General features: G+C 44.7%; 1 protein-coding gene across 15 annotated transcripts in view; it reads left to right on the top strand.

Moving 5' to 3' along the window:
• Positions 1–22,585, top strand: part of FAXC (failed axon connections homolog, metaxin like GST domain containing) — a 120,186-nt gene that overhangs the window by 95,726 nt on the left and 1,875 nt on the right. For 4 of the 15 annotated variants that reach the window (XR_009558711.1, XR_009558699.2, XR_009558701.2 and 1 more), the window contains exon 7: positions 21,762–21,887. The exons of the other annotated variants lie outside the window; for them this stretch is intronic. The gene's annotated coding sequence lies outside the window, so the exon portion shown is untranslated. The remainder of the gene's footprint in view (positions 1–21,761; positions 21,888–22,585) is intronic. 15 annotated transcript variants of the gene reach the window in all.

Here is a 22,585-nt window from a genome sequence, read left to right as displayed (position 1 = left end):
GTTAGTGGAGATAAGTAGGTCTTTCTTAAAAGTGAAGTCACGCAAAGCAAACTTTCAAAAAAGGGAGGATTCCTATATTTTGGTCCTAATGATTTCATTTTCCTACTCTTCAATGTGAACGCCGTCTTTTACCCAGAGAGCTGATTGACTCAAAATTGTGTCAAACTCGTGGCCACTTTCATGCCTTGGCTCATGGGATTTCCATCCTGTCTGCTCATCTGTGCCCTGAAACCCATGTATTATGGCCATGTCAAACTCATCCTTCTCTGCAAGTCTTCCTGCTTTGAGAAATGGCCCTTTCTTCTTAATTTCTGAAGCAATCCTTGTTCGTCTGTTCACTGATCACCTAGCATATGCTTACATGCTCTCCTAGTCACCTCTTGCTGTATACCATGTCCCACTTTCTAGATTATAAACTTCCAGAAATGACACCTGAGTTCTCGTGTTTTGTAAAATTTCCATTGAGGCTTTGTGTTGTCCAAAGTGGGGACAGTGGAAATACAGGGGAAGAGATAGAAGTGTGAATGATTTCAAAGGAAGAATTCACAGAATTTTGTGATTACTGCCTTATCTAAATCCTTCTTGGGGACTTATTTTTATTTGTATGCTGTTCAGACTCTTGAGATAATAGGCTCCATATACATCCACACTCCTGTGTAAAGAAATTCTTCCTTTTATTTGTCCTAAATTGCCCTTTATACTGATGATCCTATTTAAAGCATAAGGTCTATATGCCTTTTAAAGGTTAGGGCACTGTTTAGCCAGACGCCCAAATATTTATATACTGAGACCTACAGGAGTGTTGTCTGATTAATACCTGTCTTCTTGGGAAAGCTGTGAATAATGTCAACATGAACTACATTATTCCTGCTCAAAATTCATCCATTTAGTTTAACTTGCATGTAACTGACACCTGAAAGTCAGGAGCTGTTTGCTGAGCGCATTTGCAATACTGTTGTAGCTCATTCATAACAAATGGTGATGAAGTACCTTCAGCATATGAAATGGGAGCCTCAGCATAAAATGGAAATTTAGGGGCTCCTGGAAACCTTTAATATGTAATGAACGTAAAGGAAAAATGCAATGGGTCTCAGAGAAATCCTTGTTTTGGGAAAAAAAGACGCCTTTAGTAATAAAATTGAATTGGGTATTAAGACGATGGTATTAACCACATGCTTTATGTTAATGCCAGTGGAAATTTATCAAGACAGCTGAACAATAAAGAAGGTGGAGATGGGGGTATTAAATAGAGCTAGGAAGGGCTGGGGAAGGCAGAACCTCTCCGTCTTTTCATCTTTCTCTTTCCTCTTTTTTGATTTCTTCTTTTCTCTCCTGTTACGTCGTTCTGTTTATGCTTTTTCTTCCCTCTTGAAAGCTTTTACTTCCCTCGGTCCTTCATCAGCTTCACCTCTTTCCTCTAACTGCAGATTCCTTTCTCCCCTCCCACTTCTTTCCTAATCTCCGTGAATCTGCCCTCCCTCCACTTCAGATGATCTGTTCCCCCTCTGTTGTAAATTATGGAGGCTTGCAATGAGAGGGACCTTGAGACCATGTAGTTTAGTTTTCTCTTCTTACAGATGAGCCTGAAAAGCCCAAGAGAAATTAACTTGCTTGCTCAAGTCACCTAGATAGTGAGTGACAGGATCTACACAAGCGGTACCACATCTTAGTATTGAAAGGGACTGGAATGTCATCTATGCCATTCTTCCATCCGATGCAGAAGCACTTTCTAAACTGTGTGGAAATATTTAGCTTGTTTGTGAATATTTCCAGCAGGACTGAGAGCCCATCCCTAGGTAGATTGACCCTTGACTTCTCTATAAGAATCTGGTGGCTTGACTGAGGTAATAGGCCTTGGAGTTATCCAGCTTGGTACAAGTGAGGGGAGAATAAGGAGAGGTTTAGATTTAGTTTCCAGAAGCTTCATGATGGAGAGTGGGGTGTTCTGATCTCCCATTTTCATCACCCTGTGTTTCCACCATTCTCCCATTGGCTGCCTGCTTAGATGTAGGCCCTGGAAGAACTCAGACAGTCCTTAGGAATAATCAGACCCAAAGCTTCGTTTGATAAATGAGAAAACAGAGAGGTTTTAACCTCTCACACAGCTAGTTAGGGCAGAGCCAAGCATTTGACTCCAGGTTTCCTGTTTCCCAGTTCGATTCTTTTTCTCCAGATCACCCTGACCCTGAAGCTAGAGGAGGTGTTTTTTTTTTGAGAACTGTATTTCAAACTAGGGTGGGATCAAAGCTCACATTTATTTAAAAAAATAATTATTTAATGAAATTTCCAAAGATACAATTACTGTTATTAAATAAGAAAATATTTTATAATCAAATATATTATGTATTAGTAAAAGATATTATTAAGAATAATTAATAAGTTACAAATATTTTATAAAAAATAAACAGCTATGGAATGACTCACAAGAGGCCAATTAACTGTCTAGTTGTGGGGTGGGGTAAAGTAGATCATGGAAAGCTGCAGGGAGGAGGTGACATTTACCCTGGGTTTTGAAGGATGAATAGTAATTCACCAGGTAGTGGGGGTGGGAAGGACAGGGGAGACATCCCAGGGAGATCAGCATAAGTGATGAGTTAGGGGGCCATGTAGTGGGATGTTTGGAGGAGTGGCCAGAGAGGAGAGTAAGAAGGTGGTGGGACCAGGCTGTAAAGGCCTTGTTTGCCTTGCCAAAAATTTTCAACAATATCTTATAGAAAAGTTCTGTTCAAGAGCCCCTTCTGATGGACAGGGCCATGTCAGGGGGTGTGTTTTGGGGTGTCTGTGAGCTTAGTATGACTTTAGACAGCCTGTCTGCAGGTGGGTGGGGCTGTGTTTCTGTCTTGCTCATTGTTTGGCCTGAGGCATCCAGCACTGGAGCTTGCAGGCAGTTGGGTGGAGCTGGGTCTTGGTGCAGAGATGGGGACCTGCAGAGCTCAAGCTGATTAATATTCCCTGGGGCCGGGAATTCTCTGGCGGTCCAGCATCCTGGAACTGGCGCTCCAACCCCAGGGCCCCAGGCCCGACACCCCGCTGGGGGACCAAGACCCTGCAAGCCAAAAAAAAAAAAAAAAAGGAAAAGAAAACACACAGTCAAATAAAACCCAAGACAAATAACAAAAACTAACAAGCAAATAAACAAATAAGAAGGCCCCTTCTGTGATCTTGGAAATGTTTGTCATTTGTATTGTCCAATATGGTAGCCACATGTGGTCACTGAGCACTTGAAATGTGGGTGATACAATGGAGGGGCTTCAATTTTAATGAATTAAAATGTAAATTTAAATAGACACACGTGGCCAGTGGCTACCATATTGGACAGTGCAGCTCTACAATATGTGGGACCATAGGAGATGCTAGGTAGGTGAGATGTATGTTTAGGGCTTCCTCCATCTGAGGAATCATGACTATGAAGCTGAATTTATGCGATGCTAGGACAGTCCATGAAGTAGGAAAAAAAGAAATTCATTGATCAATTTCTGCACAGACCAGCCTCGGAATGAAAACAACAGTGATCTTGGGATGGAGGATGCTCATAAAACAGGCATGAATTCTCATGGGATCAGAACGAATGCTGCTTTAAAACCACAACTCCAGCAGTGGTATCAGTAGCCTTTGCATTGTGATATACCAGTAAGGAGATAATAGCAAATAAAACACCGTTTTATTAAGGTTCCCCTCTTTCCTTAGATTATTAGACTATGCGGCTGCATTTCTATAAGATTTCTGAAATTTCATGTATACATTAAGAATATAATAATTAAAAAAGATTCATTCCGGTTCATTTATCCATCACTAGTTAAGTTGCAAGCAATGAGTCGGCAAACAAGGGAATCTTCAATGTTTCATTAGCACAGGTAGTCTCCAGAGAGACAGCAACTTCAACACACATTCTGGATATATTCTAAGCTAGGGAGTATATCTTTCAACAACCCTAAAGACAAAAACAATTTTCTGAGCTCCTGATGGGCTAAGGTCTTGTCTGGCCCAGTGGGGATAAGACTGGGGCTGCAGTGAGTGGATAGCACCCGCTTCCCGCCCAGGCTGCCTTCTGTGTGGATTCACCTCCCCTCCAGCTCCCTGGAGCCTGGTTTGGTTTCATAGTTGATCTAGTCCAGGATTTCATAATGGGCCTAAGCCCCTGACTTTAGTTCCACCCCACCCCCCCATTACCCTTGGCTGGACCAAGGTTGGGCCAAGAGCCCAAATCCAGATTGTAGCACAGGAAAATTATAAACACTGTAAGTCAGACATTTTATTGTTTCTCCTCCTTCACTTTCCCTCCAAGGCTAAACGTATACCCAGACTTCCCTTGAGTACACTGAGCCTTGGCTAGAACTAGACCGATTTCCAGACACACATGGGATGGTTGGGAGCAAGCAAAGGTATAGTTTTTCCAGGTGCTTTGCAGAGGTGAGCAGAGCTTTGGACACCAAGTCTATGTCCCTCCTTTTTGCCTGTGTCTCATCTTGGAAACTGGAGGGACAGGATACCAAGTCACCCACAAGAGGGCAGCAAATGATTTCCATTCTAGTTTTGTTTCCCTTCCACAGAGCTTCTGTTTAATCAAGAAATAAAAATTTGATGCTGTTGGGAGGAGCGGGACCTGGGGCTCATTTCCCTTCTCAGCTTTTGCACATTTTCCTGGGTATCCTTGTTAGTACAGCTTATTGCTGGAGTGTGGCAAGTCCTGGCTGGAGGTCCCCCGGGGCCAGGCACGCAGGATGGGAGGCCTGTGGGGATGGGGCCTTGTCTGCACTCAGTTTTCGAGGTCAGGGTTTATCCCTGAGGAAAAGAACATCACAGCCCTGCATTTAGGAGAGTATTTACACATTACCTCGTTTCGCCTTCCCTTGTTCTGAAAGATCCCTCAGATTGTGAGAATTTGTGGACCAAGTTATCAGATGCTGCTCAGTTGCCAACTTACCTACACAGGAGACTGAACTCGGAGGGGGTGTCTGGAGGGCAGAGGTCTTTGCCTTGGTGGTCATCGTCAGGAATCCACCCTGCTGGTGATGAGGTGGGATAATTACTGTGTTCCCACCACGTGAGGCGCAGACAAGCCTATGCTGAACTGTGAGAGTGGCCCCAACCTGTCATCATTTGATTACCTCCTTCTCTATGCCCCTGTCTTGTGGGCGGGGTTTTCTATAGTCTCCAAATTCAAATCGAGGAAAATTTATTAAGCACCTCCACTGGCAAGTCACTGGGTAGATGCTGAAATGGCCATCAAATGACACTAATAATAACTTAATTATTAAGTGTGTATGCTTAGCTCATTTCATGACTGCCCTAAACAAACCTAGCAGGTAGGTATTGTTCCCAGTTTGCAGATGAAGAAATTGAGGCTGGGAGAAGTGAAGCAGTTTGTCACTTAGCTGGTCAAGGAGAGGAACAGGAATTGGAACCCAGACTTGGCCAACTCCAGGACCCTAACTGCACTGCTATATTGGTTTTCTTCCTAGAAAGGCCTTTAGTCTCAAAGACCTTGTAATTTACTGCAATGGGTTTTTAAACTGGGGTCTACCTCAGAATCACTTAGGGAGCTTTTAAAAATCCCAATGCCAGGGTCTTATCCCACGCCAGTTAAAGCAGAGTGTGTGTGTATGTGTGTGTGTGTGTGTGTGTGTATGTCTTGGCGGGGGGATGTACTAGGCATCAGCCTTTAGAAAATCTCCCCCAAGTGTCTCCCTGAGCGACCAGATTTGAGGAGCCCTAAACGGAGGGGGAGGGATGGGTGATATAAAGTCCAGGCACCAAAATAACGAGCAGAATATATTTGTTTTCGCTGGGATTGCCTGTCTGTGTTCCTGCAAAGGTGGGTACCTGTGTCCAGAAGGAACTCCCAGTTAATAATGGTTATAACTAATATTGGTTTGAGTGCTTGCCCCTTGTGAGGCACCTATATTAACTCTTTTAATCCTCACAAAAACCTAATGCAGGAAGTCCTACATTTTCAGCGAGTCTAAGAGACCAGGGTTCCAAGATGCATCATCATCAGATGTACACTAAGAAATAAAGAGAAAAACCCACCAATTCATTGTGTCACCAAAAATGATGATTTTTTTTTCAGAGATGTTAAAATGTGGGAAAACATGCATCCTAAAATTAATGGAATAAAAAGAAACGAAATTGAGTTATTTGTAGTGAGGTGGATGGACGTAGAGTCTGTCATACAGAGTGAAGTAAGTCAGAAAGAGAAAAACAAATACCATATGCTAACACATATACATGGAATCTAAAAAAAAAAAAAGGTCATGAAGAACTTAGGGGCAAGATGGGAATAAAGACGCAGACCTACTAGAGAATGGACTTGAGGATATGGGGCAGGAGAAGGGTAAGCTGGGACAAAGTGAGAAGTGGCATGGACATATATGCACTACCAAATGTAAAACAGATAGCTAGTGGGAAGCAGCTGCGTAGCACAGGGAGATCAGCTCGGTGCTTTGTGACCACCTAGAGGGGTGGGATAGGGAGGGAGACGCAAGAGGGAAGAGTTATGGAAACATATGTATATGTATAACTGATTCACTTTGTTATAAAGCAGAAACTAACACACCATTGTAAAGCAATTATACTCCAATAAAGATGTAAAAAAAATTAATGGAATGTGGTTGTATTTCCACTTATATATGAGGAAACAGAGGCGCAGAAAACTTCAGTAAGGTGTCCAAGGTTGCTCGGCTGGCTAGGAAGCATTGTAAGCATTTACCATGTCATTAGTATTCTTCCTAGACATTTTTTTTTTTTGGCCACACGGTGGGGCATGAGGGATCCTAGTTCCCCTACCAGGGATGGAACCCGTGCCCCCCTGCAGTGGAAGCGTGGAGTCCTAACCACTGGACTGCCAGGGAATTCCCTTCCTAGACATAATTTTTAAAGGCAACAGTAAGTTTCATATAAATAAACCCTAATTACTCCCCTAATTTTAGTTGATTGTATCTCAGTGTAGGTTTTTATATGTGTCTTTTCCCAGGGCATTGCCAACCATGCACTGGGTGCTGACTATTTTAGAGCTGACTGTTCAGTTAAGTCGTCCCCACTGGTGTGAGATAGATGCTGGGACAGTGCAAGCCTCCCGCAGAGCTTTCTCTTTTTCACTCGACTGAGCTGCTGATTGGCTACGCATTGGCTGGTCTCATTATGCAGCATCTCTAGTCCTCTAGCTTCTGATTGGTCCTCCCCTCTGGACTGAGCCAGTTAGTCGCTCTTTGAGACTGACTGATAATGGTTATACGGTAAAGCAGGTCTTGGGTGCATTGCTTTTCCTGCAGTTTTGGGAAGTGAGTGGATGATCTCCACTTGAGGGTTGAGCAACACTTGATGATCGGGAAAAAGTGTCTGGGGCTTTCTGACTCCGGGAGATCCAACCCTCTTTACTGCAAACCCCTGTAGACATTCCTCCTGTGTGATTCCTTCTTCTACCAGAAGCCTGACCCGTCTTTTGTAGAGTCTATCCTTTCCTCCAGCGGTGTGCTGCGGTTTGGAGTTCAGGCATTGATGAAAGCGACATAGTTCGTAGCTTATGGGAGAAGGTGGCAGGTTACCTCAGCTGGTGGAGGGTTTGGTTGGTGACACCTGAAAGCAGGTGTCTCACTATGAAGAAAATCAGCCAGACGCCCACTTCCCTGTCCTTTCTCAGTCGCCCTCTTTTAGCCAAGTGTTACAGTGTTTGTTCCCCACGCACTGGGATGCAGGTGATGTATCAACTGACCGCTCGTCGGTCATCTGGAAGTGTTGGTTATTTTCTTTCACCCAGGGTAGATTTCTGGTAGGTAGGGCTAACTTCTTGAGATCCCAAGACTATTTCTGATTTACCAGCACTGTGTGGTATCAGTTATTTATTATTGTGTAACAAACTTCCCCAAAACTTAGGGGCTTAAAACAACCACCGTTTTATTATTTCTCATTTGGTTCTGTAGGTTGACTGGGCTCTGGGCTCAGTGGAGCAGCTCTGCTTGCGTCACTTGGAGTCTCTTTCAAGGAAGCGCAGTCCGATGGTGCATAGACCTCGAGTCATGGGGAGGGCTACCCTAGCTACCCTCAGTGGGAGGGCTGAGCCTCCGTCCCTCTCCACAGTCTAAGGACTTCTTCTGTCCATGGGGTGTCTCCATCAGGAGAGTCAGATTACCTGCATGCTGACTCAGGGATCTCCAAAGAGCAAAGGTGGAAGTTGCCAGGCTTTCTTAAGGCTTAGGCCTGGAACTGGTGTGGTACCACTTCAGTTCTTTGGGGAGTCACATGCCAGTCTAGATGCAAGGGGAGCGGTTCATAAATGACTTTTTAAATTTTTAATTTTTTAAATTAAAGTATAGTTGATTTACAATGTTGTGGTAGTTTCAGGGCAGCAAAGTTATATATATATATGTAATTTTTTCAGATCCTTGTCCCTTAAAGCTTGTTACAAAATATTCAGTAGAGTTCCCTGTGTTATACAGTAGGTCTTTGTTGGTCATCTCTTTTATATATAGTAGTGTGTATATGTTAATCCCAAACTCCTAATTTACCCCTCCCCCTCTTTCCACTTTGGTAACCATAATAAATGACATTTTTATGGAGGGAGTTACAAAGAATTTGAGGCCATTGTTACTCTGCCACTTATGTTCACATTTGGTGGTGATACCGGCAAAAGTAGGCTAAGAGAGGGATCTGACCCCAAGGGTTTTAGGGTGTGCAGCTGCTTCCCTACTGTTGCTTTGATGAAGATGCCAGATGGGTCTTGTGTGCATTGGCAAATGTCTTATTAGGAAGAAACAGGAAAGTGTAGTGAACAGTTAGGGTGCCTGGTGGTCTTTCTGCGTTGGGCATTGGCCGTCTCATCCAAGTACAGAAAGGAGAGTTGGGCACTTTTCCTAATTAAAACTGAATTTTTACCTCCAATTTTAGCTATAATTTGTTTGTTGTCATGTTTGCTGTTTTGGCCGGTGAAGCTCTTCTCTCAGTTGTTCGTGGCCTTGGAGAGCTCCCAGCAGAGCTGAGATGATGCAAAGGGCCCTGCTAAAGGAGTCCTTTCCTCTGGATGGCTTGGAAATTTTCTCTAGCAGGACCGTGAAAGGACATGTCCTTTCAGAAGGCAGGTGTGTGGGAGGCAATGGGGGAAACCATGTCAGGTTTTTTTCTATTTATTCTGTGCCAAATAGACCTCAGATATTTTCTTAAACATTCCTCACCTCACACTCCCCTCCCTCAGGTGTGCTGGGATTCCATCTTTCCAGGTTACCGGTAAAATGGTCTCAGAGATTCCTTCTGGGGGAGATAGGGAATGTGCTAATTTTGAAACTGCTTTGAGATATGGACAGATGCCATGATAGCCCACAACACATTTGAAGATCAAAGTGATGTTTGAAAAACCTCAGACGGTCAACAAAGATGAGAAATACTTGAAAAATCTATATCTAAAGACTCTTTGCCACTTAAGGATATTATTTATTTTCATTCTTACCCAGCAAGACTTTCATTTTCCCAGTTCAATATGGTAAACATTTTAAGTAGTGTGGGGTTACTTCTAATTCTAAGAATATGCTTCTGGGTTCCCAGTAAAATCCTGTTCATCCTAAGAGCACTCAGTACTGACTGACTAAAGGGGAGATTATACCCGGGAGATCTCTGGCTTCTGCTGTAGCTGCATAGAGTTCAGTGTCTCCATTCCATCCGAGACACATGGGCCCAGGACCACCATGCCCTCCATGGTGAGAGCTGTTACGGACTGTAATGGAAAGTGAACACCTCTGCAGGCTTATGACCTCCAACCACCCCCCGTGACCATCCAGATAGACAATATCTCCTCTTATCACATCCCTTCTGTCATAACCTGGGAGATAGTGGTCAGGGTCCAAATAAATGATACCACTGGAGTTCACCTGGTGATTTTTGTATCACAGTAGCGATTTCAGGTATATACTCCCAAGCTCTATGAAATGCAGCCTCATGTCTTTCCTGTAGAGGAACTGTTGATTCTTAACACTAATTTTCCAAATGATTGTTTTCCTTGGTCTTGTATTGCTGCAAACCACTCCCTAGAAAGCTAATATTATATCTTCTTCTTCTTTTAAAGTGGTCCAGTTTAGATAAGGAAACATGCTTTCAGATTCTTATCCAAAGCCTATGCAAACCACTTAGGTTTAGAAAATTGGTCTGTAAATCTTACAGGGTCTGGGATATTCTTGGGCACTTATGTGGTTTCAGGTGGGTCAGAAATTGATGCAGTGTGTCCTTGGAACTACAGCATCACTCTCTGAAGCCAGCCCGTAACTGCAAATACTGGGCAGTGTTACGAAAGGGAAGGGAGAGGTACCTGGATGCTTTGAACTCTGAAAAGGACTTCTGTTTCATTTCCATTTCAGCTTAAAGGTCAGTCCTCTCCAGTGGCAAAGCTCGTCCTCTGGGGCTCAGCTCGCCTCGATAAGAACAGTTTGCCTGCTTTCCAGGGGTGCCAGCCGAAGGCAGCCAGATCGGAGTGACGCTGCCTCTGCCCTGTCTGCTGAGGTTGAGCTGTGGGTGGTACTTGTGGTAGCCAGTGACAGAGACAGTAACAACGATATGCAGGTTGCTGGTGTGCGTGGCTTGTCCGGGGAGAAAACAATGATACCTGCTACCGTTTATTGTATGCTTACTGCCTGCTGGGCTCTGCGCGTTCATTATATCATTAATTCCCTCAACAGCCCCGCGGGGTAGGCATTGTCATTCTCCAGTTTTCTGCCAGGATGACACGGAAGGGCCTGTCAATACAGCTAGCTTGCAGTATCTTAGTTCCCTGACCAGGGATTGAACCTCCTTCAGTGGAAGCGTGGAGTCTTAACCACTGGACTGCCAGGGAAGTCCCCAATAGTGGTGAAAATTAATTGGGTTGGTCTCCACTTCCAGCTTTATCCATCCCTTTAGTTTCTTTGTCCTGCCTCCCTAACCCTGCTTTACTCCTTAGGGGATCCAAGAAGGGCGAGAGGGGAGGAGGAGGGAGCAGAACAAGAGGATGGTGTTAGTGGTTCAAGCTAGGACAAGCTCTCAAGGAAGTGGAAGTGAATGGAATAAAGTTGCTCTGTCTTGAGTTCCAGGCCCTGACACACATGAGAGTTTTTTTCACGGGAAGGAGACATGAGTGGCCCAGCCAAATTCTTCTTTGAAAGAGCATGGAGGGCAGGGCTGGAGGAGTGGTTCCCTGGGGTAGGATCTCCTTGGCATCATTGCCAGCACCAAGGGTGCTGTGGTGTGGAAGATACAGGCATCTTCCATTAGCACGTGGGGGTACTCTCCTATTCTCTAACGACAGACCAGTGACTGCCAGCTTATTAACATTCAGAATTCAGGCAGTTTTTTCCACTTTTCTCAGTGCAGGGAGCCAGACTTTAGGGAAGCACTTCCTTTCCTTTGTTACCGACGCTCTGCTCCAGGGGTAAGGATGCTGCCGGATGGTGCTTCACAGAGCTGTGGGATGAGGTCCCACAGACCCTGGTTCTGGAAAGTCGAGTCTTCCTCCTGGAATCCTCCATGACGGCTCTGGGTTTACAAGGCAGCTTGTCTCTCTTCTTTGAAACCAGGGTTATTTGCTAAGCAAAGGCAGCAGTATCACATCTCAAGGACGCTCCCAGCAAACGATCCTCTTAAGCAGGTGCGAGTGGCTGGAGGCAATGCTGGGGGCGAAATATATGGAATGAAAACCCAAACAGCTGCTCAGCCTACGCCACTGCACATCAGAGGACACCTTCAGAATGCCGACGCGGAGAAGGCTCCTCAGAACTGCAGGTGGAAGGATGGGAGAAGGGGCTTCCCTCCGTAAGAGCAAGCTGCCTCCACCCCGGGGCACTGAGTCAGTGACCTCAGCTCTTCAGCTTTGCCTTTTTGGCTGGAGAGAGGCTCAGCCATGGAGGACAACTTGGATGAGGGCATAAGAGGACTGGACCTGGGCTGGAAAGGGAAGTGCCTTCTGCACACGGTGGCGCTTTGATTGCAGCAAGTGGTATATCCATGAGTCCAAATGGACCATTCCCATCAATTTTATTTTTATTTTTTATTTTTGCGGTACGCGGGCCTCTCACTGTTGTGGCCTCTCCCGTTGCGGAGCACAGGCTCCGGATGCACAGGCTCAGCGGCCATGGCTCACGGGCCCAGCCGCTCCGCGACATGTGGGATCTTCCCGGACCGGGGCACGAACCCGTGTCCCCTGCATCGGCAGGCGGACTCTCAACCATTGCGCCACCAGGGAAGCCCTATTTTTATTTTTTAATTAAAAAAATTATTTTTTGGCCGAGCGGCATGCAGAATCTCAGTTCCCCAACCCCAGGGATCGAACTCGTGCCCCCTGCAGTGGAAGCGCAGAGTCCTAACCACTGGACCGCCAGGGAGGTCCCTCCCATCAATTTTAATAGGTGGCAGAAGTCCCTGCTGCTCGAATGTATGGTCTCTGTTTTGATTTTTGGCTATTTTTCACATCATCTTTTGCTCAGTCTTACCATTCCTGTCATCAGTTTATTCTAAATCAAAGGAATTCCCTTTCCTGATAGAAACCTGGGACAGGGCTCTTTGCACAGAAGAGAAGTCAAGGAATATTAGTGGCTGGTGGCGCTGGTGGTACCAGGTTACTAGAGTAATGGCGGCACATAGAAGTGGGACCACATGAGGATTCAAGCTCTCAACCACAACGCTGTTGGTCTGCTTTCAGATGACTGTTGGAAAGGTCCGTGGAATTTGATGTTTGCATTTTTCTGGAACTTCATCTCAGTTCTCCTTTCTCTTCAGTGGAGTTATTAGGGTCCTCTTGGCTTCCCAGGTTGTCTGATTTCCAGTCACAGTTGTCTCTTCTCCCCAAGGCTGGGTCTTCCTGAACACACCTGTAGTCTCAGCTCTGCCCTGGGCTCAAGGACTAATCTCACTTGCAGGCAAGAGGGATTTAAGGAGTTTCAGGTTTGAGCATCCAGTGGCCTTTGGTGCTGGTACAGCTTTGACCTCATGCGCTGATTCTGATAACTGAAGTTGTGTGCCAGTCCTGAGACATCCATCTTACTCTGTGCCTTACGTCTGATAACTGAGCTTCTGTCTAGCACTCAAGACCCAATTGTTGGCATTTTCATTGGAGAGTTTAGTTTTTGTATTATTTGCCTGTTATAAATTATTGTTTCAAAATCTCCCATTTATTTTTCTTTCTTCAGGGTGAGGATTCTCTTCATTCTCTCTCCCTGAATACCTTCTATCTGCTGATGGATATCTCTGATGCTGCCTGCCTGTCAAGGCTGCTGGGTTTCTCCTGTGTCCCTTTTATCCCCTGATTAGCTGCCTTTTTAGGTAGCATGCTACCTACCTCTTTTTGGACTCTGAATCTGAGTGCCCATTCGTCCATGCATTCATCCACCCATCAACCTCCTATCCACCCTTTCATTCACCCATCTACCCATCCACCCATCTACCCATCCTCCCACCCACTCATCCATCCATCCACCCATCCATCCATCCATGCATCCGTCCATCCAAGCATACCTACTGTGTGTCAGGCATCATCTTCTCTGACTATACCCTTTAGAGATGATATCGCACCTGTCAGGCTGTGTTTCCTCCCAGCGCTTATAACTAGATCTCTCTTTCAACTCCATTGAGTGGATGTAGGTGTGGGGCATTCTTCCCTGATGTCAGACCCTTCCAGCCGCTCTGTCTAGTTGTACTTTACTGAGATTTCTCATTTGCCCACATAAGCCAGAGGCTTCAATTCAGTTTTTTATTCTTTCTTTTATGATTCTGATCACCATTATGAAAATGTATAGTTTCACATTTTTAATCCAATTATTATTAACTCCATAGTATTCTTTGAACTTTATTAAGACTCTGGATCTGGTCAATGTAAACCTAATTTTATTGTTTCAGATATGTTCAGATTCCTTCGAAGTTGTACAATTGGTTCGTATTAATTCTACTCCTACTTTGGTCTTGATAAATTTTAATGTATTCTTCTGAGAAATTTTGTATCATTCTATCAAAATCTCTCATATTTTCAATACACTTATGGAAAACACTTATGGAAAAAACAAGGTGCAAAAGAATAAATGTCTTGCCCAACTCAGGCAACCTCAGAGAGCGGCAAGCCTAGAGAGAAAGCCCTTCCGTGTTCTCTCTTCAGACTCCTCCATGGGTGATTATTGCTCAGCTTTGCAAATGACTCGTTTAAAATGATTTCCTTTGAAGTGGCAGATTTGCCAAACAGTAAAGTGGTTGAAAGAGTTAACTTAAGAAGACATAATAAAATTATTAGGTTTAAAGGAGTATGAAAAGACATTTAATAATTTGAAAATATGGTGCAGGAAAAATTGTTTTAACTTAGAAATTAGTGGCCTACACAGATGTAGACAACAAATGTATGGGCACCAAGGAGGGAAGTGGGGTGGTGGGATGAATTGGGAGATTGGGATTGACTTATATACACTAATATGTATAAAATAGATAACTAATGAGAACCTGCTGTATAGCACAGGGAACTCCACTGTGCTGTACAGTAGAAACTAACACAACATTATAAAACAACTATACCTCAATTAAAAAATAATTAGTGACATAGGTAATAAGTGAGTCCAAAAGCAAGTGCTAAATGCAAATTAAGTGTTAAACTCAGCGAGTGGGTAGAATACATAAATCTCTCAAGGAGAGGAGATTGGTCCTTTTTGAGGAAGATTGTTGGAATCTGGGTGACATACTCAGGAAGATCAGAGGCTCCAGGACTGGGGTGGAGACATTTAAAGACAAGCAGACCCCACCGGAATCCTGGACACTTCCATTTATGCTTCCAGACAGTGTGTTCTGAACGAGCACTTGAATAGTTCCTCTGGGCAAAGTCCTTAGATGTGGTGGCTGAAAGCCAGTCCTATTATCTCCACAGTCGTCCTTCTCGCTCTTAACTTTATAACAATTCGCTCGATTCCCAAATGAAATGTTTCTCACCCGTCAGAGTCTTTGATCTGGCCTGTCAGCGTCACATCAGATTGCGTCACCTGCTCCCTTCTCTCCTTGCTATATCATCTTACTCTGTTTCTTCTGAACTGCATGTCCCTTCACATTTGGATGATTATGTTTGAAAACGCTGCCTCGACATTTTCCCTACTGTATCATGTGTCTCGTGCTCCCACTCTGTTGGAAATGAGGATGCACAGTTAAAAGAAACCCAAACATTTTAGTTAACAAGATAGGATGGAAATCTCCCTATGTGTACTACGCACTGGAATACGTCTGAAGAGACACCCTAGAAAAAAAGCACTCTTCTTTAAAGCATTGCATATAATTCATTTAGAGGAGTTAAAGTTTAGCAATCTCTAAATTCTGCATAGACTCTGATTGGTCCATTCTCTTCTGCATTTTGGCAAATTAAGACCTACCTGCTGAGTTACTCGGTTCTCTCTGCTCTTTATACAGCATAGTATATTTTATTTATTATAGAATAGTATTACAGTATGTTATATTGTTACTTAAGCATGATCACGGTCATCTGTATCCTCATCAAATTTATAATAGGTCCTACTTATTAAGCACATACTGTATGGAGTAGCAGTTTTCAAGCGTGGGTGCACCTCAGAATCACCTAGGAAGCTTTTAAAAATCCCAAGGCTGGGACTTCCCTGGCGGTCCAGTGGTTAAGACTCTGTGCTTCCACTGCAGGGGACGTGGGTTCGGTCCCTGGTCGGGGAACTAAGATCCTGCTAAGATCCTGCGTGCCACGCAGCATGGCCAAAAAAAAGAAGAAAAAAATCTCAAGGCTCAGGCCACACCTCCAGATCAACTAAATAAGAACCTTGGGGCTGGGACCCAGTCATCAGTATTTTAAAAATTTCCTTGACAAGGTGTAGCCAGGTTTGAGAACCAGTGATATAAAACCTTGCTCCTCAAAGCTTTGTCTGTGTACCAGCAGCACTGGTGTCACCTGGGAGCTTGTCGGAAACCTCATCCCAGACTTAATGAATCAGAATCTGCATTTTGTCAGGATCCCAAGAGGCTTCCTTATGCACTTTAACGCTTGGGAAACACTGATGGACATGGAAGGGCACTCTGCTAAGCATTTTAAGGCCATTCATTCACAAACAATTTATTATGCTTCCATAATGTGCTGGACACTGGACAAGGCTTAAATTCATCGCTACCTGGCAAAGTAGTCCTTGAGCATTATTTTATGAGGAAATTGAGGCTTAGCCAGGCTAAATATCTCAAAAGACACTCAGTCAGGATTTGAATCCAGGCCTCTGTTACTCTAAAACACAATTTCTGCCCACAACCCCAAGCAACTTCTTAGTTCTTGGATATTTTCTACAGTAAATCAAATAAACAACACTCCCTAAATCTTTATGCTATTCGTAACATCTTTAATCTATTTATCAAGAACAGAATTAAAGGCAATTTCACCTGGCGAAACATGTATTTCCTCGCAGGGAAACAGGAAGGTGATGAGTAGTTTGTTAGTCACTGATGCAGAAGCAGGGGGCAGGACAAAAATATTCCCCTTTGGTTATGAGGGCGTCCAGTGGACACACTGAATATTCATTTTAAAGATGAAATATCCTCAATTTAGTTACGTGGGGGCTCTAGTGTGCCAGACTTCGGGTAACAGGTCTGGAAGAACCAAAATTGCCTGTGGGGTAGCTTCGAGGAATTCGACATACATTCTTGTCATCTCACTCAGTTGCTTGCCTCAAGGGGATCATTCTGGGGTTAGCTGTTCGAAGATTTTGTGTAAGCAGTTCACGGGGACTCTGGTAGCTAGGATGTGAGGGATATTTGATATGACTGAAAATGTGCTCAGCGATGTATATTGTATGTATGGATATTATTTCAGCTAAATAATAATAATGATGATCTGCCACTGTCATTCTCTTCCACAAGTCTAATTCTTGGCTATCTCGTGTCAGTTTCCTTCCCAAATTAGAGACGGTTTTAGTGGGACATTTCTAAGTTATATTAGATGTAATAAAATGGAATAGGTAAAATAAACCCTATCTTTTCACTTAGGTAAAATAAACCCTACCTTTTCACTTAAACCCTACCTTTTCACTTAAACCCTACCTTTGCACTTAAACCCTACCTTTGCACTTAATCACCCTATCATTAAAAACCATAAACATGCAATAGCTTTTCAAAATTACTGTTTAATATTCTAATCTATGGATACATCTTAATTTACTTCACCATCATCATACTTTGGCTATCTCACTTTTTTCTATTTTATATGAACATTTTTCTCCACAGACTTTTCTTCACCATTTAGATCTTTTCCTTAGGATGTGTTTCCTAAGTGGAGATGGTGGGTTAGAGAGCATAAACATTAAACTCAGAAAGGGAAGGTGTTCATTTACAATGAAAAAGATAATTATCCAAAAGACCACTCATCGACACATTCTTTCCTTGTCCTAGGAAAGTACAGATATTTTAAAGGCTCATGATCCGTATTGTAAGGTTCCTTTCCAGAAGCTTATACAAGTGTGCGTCTGCACCAAAGAGGTGGCATTTGAATACCAGCTGCCCCTGCAGGGCTCGTGATGGTGACCAGCCTGGTGGAACAGTCGTCAGAATGGGAGCCGGTAAAGCCAAGCTCTGCCACTGGAGAGGCACTGGAGACTTAAAATGGGGGGTCAGACTTTGTCTAGAGAATTAATTAAGCTTCTCCAGGAAAGTGATAGTTCTACTGAAACCCAGAGGAGGAGCTGCCTAGAGGAATGATGGTAGAGACTCTTTCAGGCGGAGGGAATAGCTTATGGGAGACATAGGAAGAGCTGGGGTTGAGAAGGATCACAGTCCATATAAAGAAGTCCAGGGCTTCTCTGGTGGCGCAGTGGTTGAGAGTCCGCCTGCCGATGCAGGGGACGCGGGTTTGTGCCCCGGTCCGGGAGGATCCCATGTGCCGCGGAGTGGCTGGGCCCGTGAGCCATGGCCGCTGAACCTGCACATCCGGAGCCTGTGCTCCGCAACGGGAGAGGCCACAACAGTGAGAGGCCTGCGTACCGCAAAAAAAAAAAAAAAAAAGAAGTCCAAAGTGGCTGGAACAGAGAAAACAAGAGTGGTGCAGGCCGTGGCTGGACAGGTGGGTAAGGGCCAGATCATGTGGGTCTTGGAGGCCACGGTAGAGAGTTTGTGTCTTGTTCTAAGGACAGTGGAGAACCACCTTAAGGTTTAAGCAGCAGAGGGACATGATTATATTTGCATCTAAAAAGGTCACTCTAGCTGAAGTGTAACTAAGAGACATGAGCAAGACTGGGGAGTGTGGAGTCCATCAGGAGGCTGCGGCAGTGGTCCAGGAAGGACAGGGCAATGTCTGAACCAGGTGAGGATGGTGGAGGTAGAAGAAGGGGGAGAGGTATCAGAGACGTGGGAGACAGAATCAATAGGATTTGGATGCAGGGGAGGGGGAGGAGGAAAGGGTGCATTCGCTAGAATGTCCGCCTAGATGGCGTGCAGAGTCCTTTGTACCTCTGAGGTGATATTCCATAAGCTGGGGGCATATGCAGAGTCACATGAATTTGAAATTTTGTTTTTGTTAAGAAACACACTTGGGGCTTCCCTGGTGGCGCAGTGGTTAAGAATCCGCCTGCCAGTGCAGGGAACATGGGTTCGAGCCCTGGTCCGGGAAGATCCCACATGCGGCGGAGCAACTAAGCCCACATGCCATGACTACTGAGCCTGTACTGCACTCTAGAGCCCGTGCACCACAACTACTGAAGCCCGTGTGCCTCGAGCCCGTGCTCCACCAAGAGAAGCCACCTCAAGGAGAAGCCTGTGCACCACAATGAAGAGTAGCCTCGGCTCACTGCAACTAGAGAAAGCCCGCGTGCAGCAATGAAGACCCAATGCAGCCATAAATTTAAAAAAAAAAAAAAAAAAAGGACTACAATTTCATAAGTTTTGACATATGTACACGACCATAACACCGTCACTGCAATCAAGATAGCGAACACAACCATCACCCCAAAACGTCTCCTGGTGCCCCTGGTGGTCCCTCCCTGCCACCCCATCCCCAGTCAAACACTGATCTCCTTTGGTTGCTATAGATTAGTTTGCATTTTTTAGAGTTTCATATAAATGGAATCATATAATGTTGTACTCTTTTGGGGGGAAGTTCTGGCTTCTTTTATTCATGAAACTCTTCTATATACCTTATCTGATTGTTTTAAAAATGACCCTTTATCAAAGAATGGATCTTCAGAGAGGCTAAGTCCCAAGTTCTCCCAGCTGAACAGCGGCAGCGTTGGTCTCGGAGGCCATGCTTTCCCTGTTGCCACACACAGCCTGGCTGGTGCACCCCTGCCCCCGTAGCGCGTGTAGTCTCTGAGGTGCTTCATCTTCATGGCATGAGTCTAGGAGGAGGGGCCTAGCCCACATCTCATGGATTTGGAGGTTGGAATCAGGACCTGGTGAATCTGAAGATGAGCCCCTTACCTCCACGACAGTGTACCTGTGAAGAATTCCAGTGGCAGAGAAACAGACACGGGTGGCCTGAAGTTTTGTAGGATTTTCATTTGTGAAGGACACCAGAAGCCTGGGCTGGTGGAGACAGAAGGGATTAGAAGGGTGGGACAGATTGTCTGCTCCCTTGGTTTTGAAACAGAACCCAGTGCAGACCTGGGTTCAGCAAAAGGTAGGGGGAGGGCTCTGGCTGCCCACCTCTGCCTCAACCATAGCAGCTCTGTTCTACCTATTCCATACATGTGCTTCTGGGAAAGTTTTTTTTTTTTTCCAGCCATGCCATGCAGCATGCGGGATCTTCGTTCCCTGACCAGGGATCGAACCTGTGCCCCCTGCAGTGGAAGCACGGAGTCTTAACCACTGGACTGCCAGGGAAGGCCCCAAGACTTTTTTTTTTTTTTTGACAGGAGACCTTCGTTCTTTAAAAAGTCTGAAAATCACTGATCTAGTTTAATATTCCATCTAGAGATGAGGAAACTGAGGTCTCGATAGAGCTGCCAGATAAACAGCAGGATGCTCAATCGAATCTGAATTTCAAATGTACAAAGAAAAAGATTTTGGTCTATCAAAAGTATTGCACGGGAATACATATTAAAAATTATTCATTTTTGCTAAATCTGACGACCCTAAGCCTAGAGAACGTAACTGCCCTGCCCAGGAGAAGGTCAGGGCTGGAGCGTAGGAGAGGCGTATGTGGCTGATACAAATGAGTAGCCTCCTGTCCAGATGTGGACCTTGGTCAGAACATGTTGTTGTAGGAGTTCAGATCTTCCCATGCTGGAGGCCTGGAAGTTGTTTTCAGCAGAGCCACACCCCTTTCCAGGCTGGAGTGAGGGAGGTTAGTGGAGACAGAGCCCTGGGGACAGAGCAGCCCACGACACTTGGGGCGGTGGAGAGCCATGAACGGCTCCAGCACTGGCGCCTGCGGAAGGGGGCGCGCTGAATCCTCGCCCTGAGAGCGCCCAGCTTTCTCTGGAGCGGGGAGAGAGGAGAGGAGTGCTGGGGGAGAGAAGGGGCTGAAAGTTAACAAGCAAAGTCACTCAAATGATCTCCTGTCGTACTCTTCCCTGACTCGGCCTCATTAACACAAGGAGGCTAATATTTGGCTCCGGAGCGGAGGCAGGACCGAAGCTCTCTCCAGTGGCTCTGTTAAATGTCATAAATTGCGAGAGCGCAGCTTGAGGAGTTTGTAAATGGCATCTGAGCCCGAGGCCATCTAGTAATATTTATACTGTGGAAGTTCAGCCTTTTCCCCCTTTAGAAAAAGTTTCCGATTTGTTTCAGAGGATGTCCATCTTAATCACTGTTTCGGGCGCTCTAATGGGCAGGCTTCTCAGTTCCCGGCTGCCAGGGGAAGGGCGCGGAAGACGCGAGACTCCGCACTGCGGCTGGCTGCTCGGTGGCGCTCAGATTGCAGACCTTTATTCCGCCCGATGCCGTCTTTTTCTTTGGGGGACAGTTAGGAAACAGATGTCTAGCTGTCGTGGGCCAAGAGAATCATACTTATTTTGTCTATAAAATCCAAAGAATGAATTAAATATGCCTGTTTAGCCATGTCCAAAGAGCGTGAAACTCCTCAGGTGGGTTGATGAATCTCACCAAAGATAAGAAAATAATAACATACCTAAAACTTATTACTTGCCAGGCCTCCTGTTCTAAGCTATATAATATATCATATTATATTATATTAGCAGTATATATACATATATACTGTATATATTAGCTTAGATATATAAGCTATATAAATGTATGTATTTTGATATACATATAATATATATTGTATATACATACATGTATATATATTACCATGAGTTAGGCACTGTTATTATGCCCATTTTAAAGGGTGAGAAACTGAGGCTGAGGTCTTAACTGCTAATCTCTATTACACATCCAAGTAGAGGGTCATGCTAGCTGCTCACACTTAGGCTGGCTTCTGAACCCCATAGTCTGGCAGTCTAGGCCCCTCACAGTTTGTCCCTAACCTGTCTTTTCAGTCTTATTTTGCACAACTCATCTCTGGGTACAACTCAGATGTGGCCCTACTGTCCCTGAGGTCACCAGGCACACTCCTCCTCTGAGACTCTGGGTCTACTGGGCATGTTGTGAATGTTGGCTGCCCATCTCTTCATAAAGAAAAAAATTCCATCCACCCTTGGATCAGGTCCTACCTTCTACCCAGACATCCTCATGGCCACTCCAGACCATCGAGATTTCTCTCTTGCTCTGAATTATTGGAGAACTGCTCCTCAGTCAGTTAAGCCTGGACAGCCTTGAAGTTGCTTTGTGCTGCCGCCCAAGTCTGATGCTGTTTCTTAATGACTCATCTCTTTGTCTTGTTCCCAAACTAGATTATAAGCTTCAGGAGGGAAGAGGCTTTGAATGAGCATAATGGTCCCTTGGTCAGAGATACTGAAGGATAAGGGGCTGAGTGCTTTGTTTTACACTTGCTGACTCTTAAAAGAACCACAAAAGAGGTAAGTGGTTCTCTTCATGGGCAGTTGGGACGCTGCTGGTATCTCTTGTAATAGGCAAGTTCTGAGACTTAATACTGAATATAAGCAGACACTTATGCATTTCTGGTCTTACCCAAATTCTATTTTCCTCAAATAATTCTATAAAGCCATAGTAAGATTTTAGAGTCACAGAGAGTTAGGGTTCTTTCAGGAACAAAGAGACAACAGTCACAAGCAGCAGCCACTCTGAGCAGGGCTTTCCCTTTCTTTCTGGGATGATGTGGGTGACCACGGGAGAGTTAGCCTGGAGTATGTCAGTGTTATCCGTGTCATTGTCCTGTCAGCTGCCATGAGTTCCCGTTGATCGCCTCACTAAGTGCAGAGCACCGACTCTGGAAAGGCTTGAGCTCTGACTGCAGACGTAAGGGTGAAATCCAGCGATGCGAGCGCCCACTTTGTGCCTAGTCACCGATGGTTCAGTAGATTCAGCTCATGCTTATTTTTATAATGTGAACGTGAGCTCTGATGGGGGATTGAAAGGAAGAAAAAATTATGCTGAAGTGTTTTTGACTTTCACAAAATTTGAGTTTTGTAGGACTTTTGCTAACTGAGCATTTGGGTGTCTTAGGGAGCATTTGTCATTTGTGCATCTGGGTGAGATAAACCAAAGGTGAACTCTTTTTTTTTTAAAATTTATTTATTTTATTTTTGACTCTGTT

This window comes from Globicephala melas, chromosome 14 (genome assembly GCF_963455315.2).
Source record: "Globicephala melas chromosome 14, mGloMel1.2, whole genome shotgun sequence".
In the NCBI taxonomy this organism is placed as follows: domain Eukaryota; kingdom Metazoa; phylum Chordata; class Mammalia; order Artiodactyla; family Delphinidae; genus Globicephala; species Globicephala melas.
The sequence above is the reverse complement of the archived record's forward strand: the minus strand, read 5'-3'. Positions and strand labels throughout refer to the sequence as shown.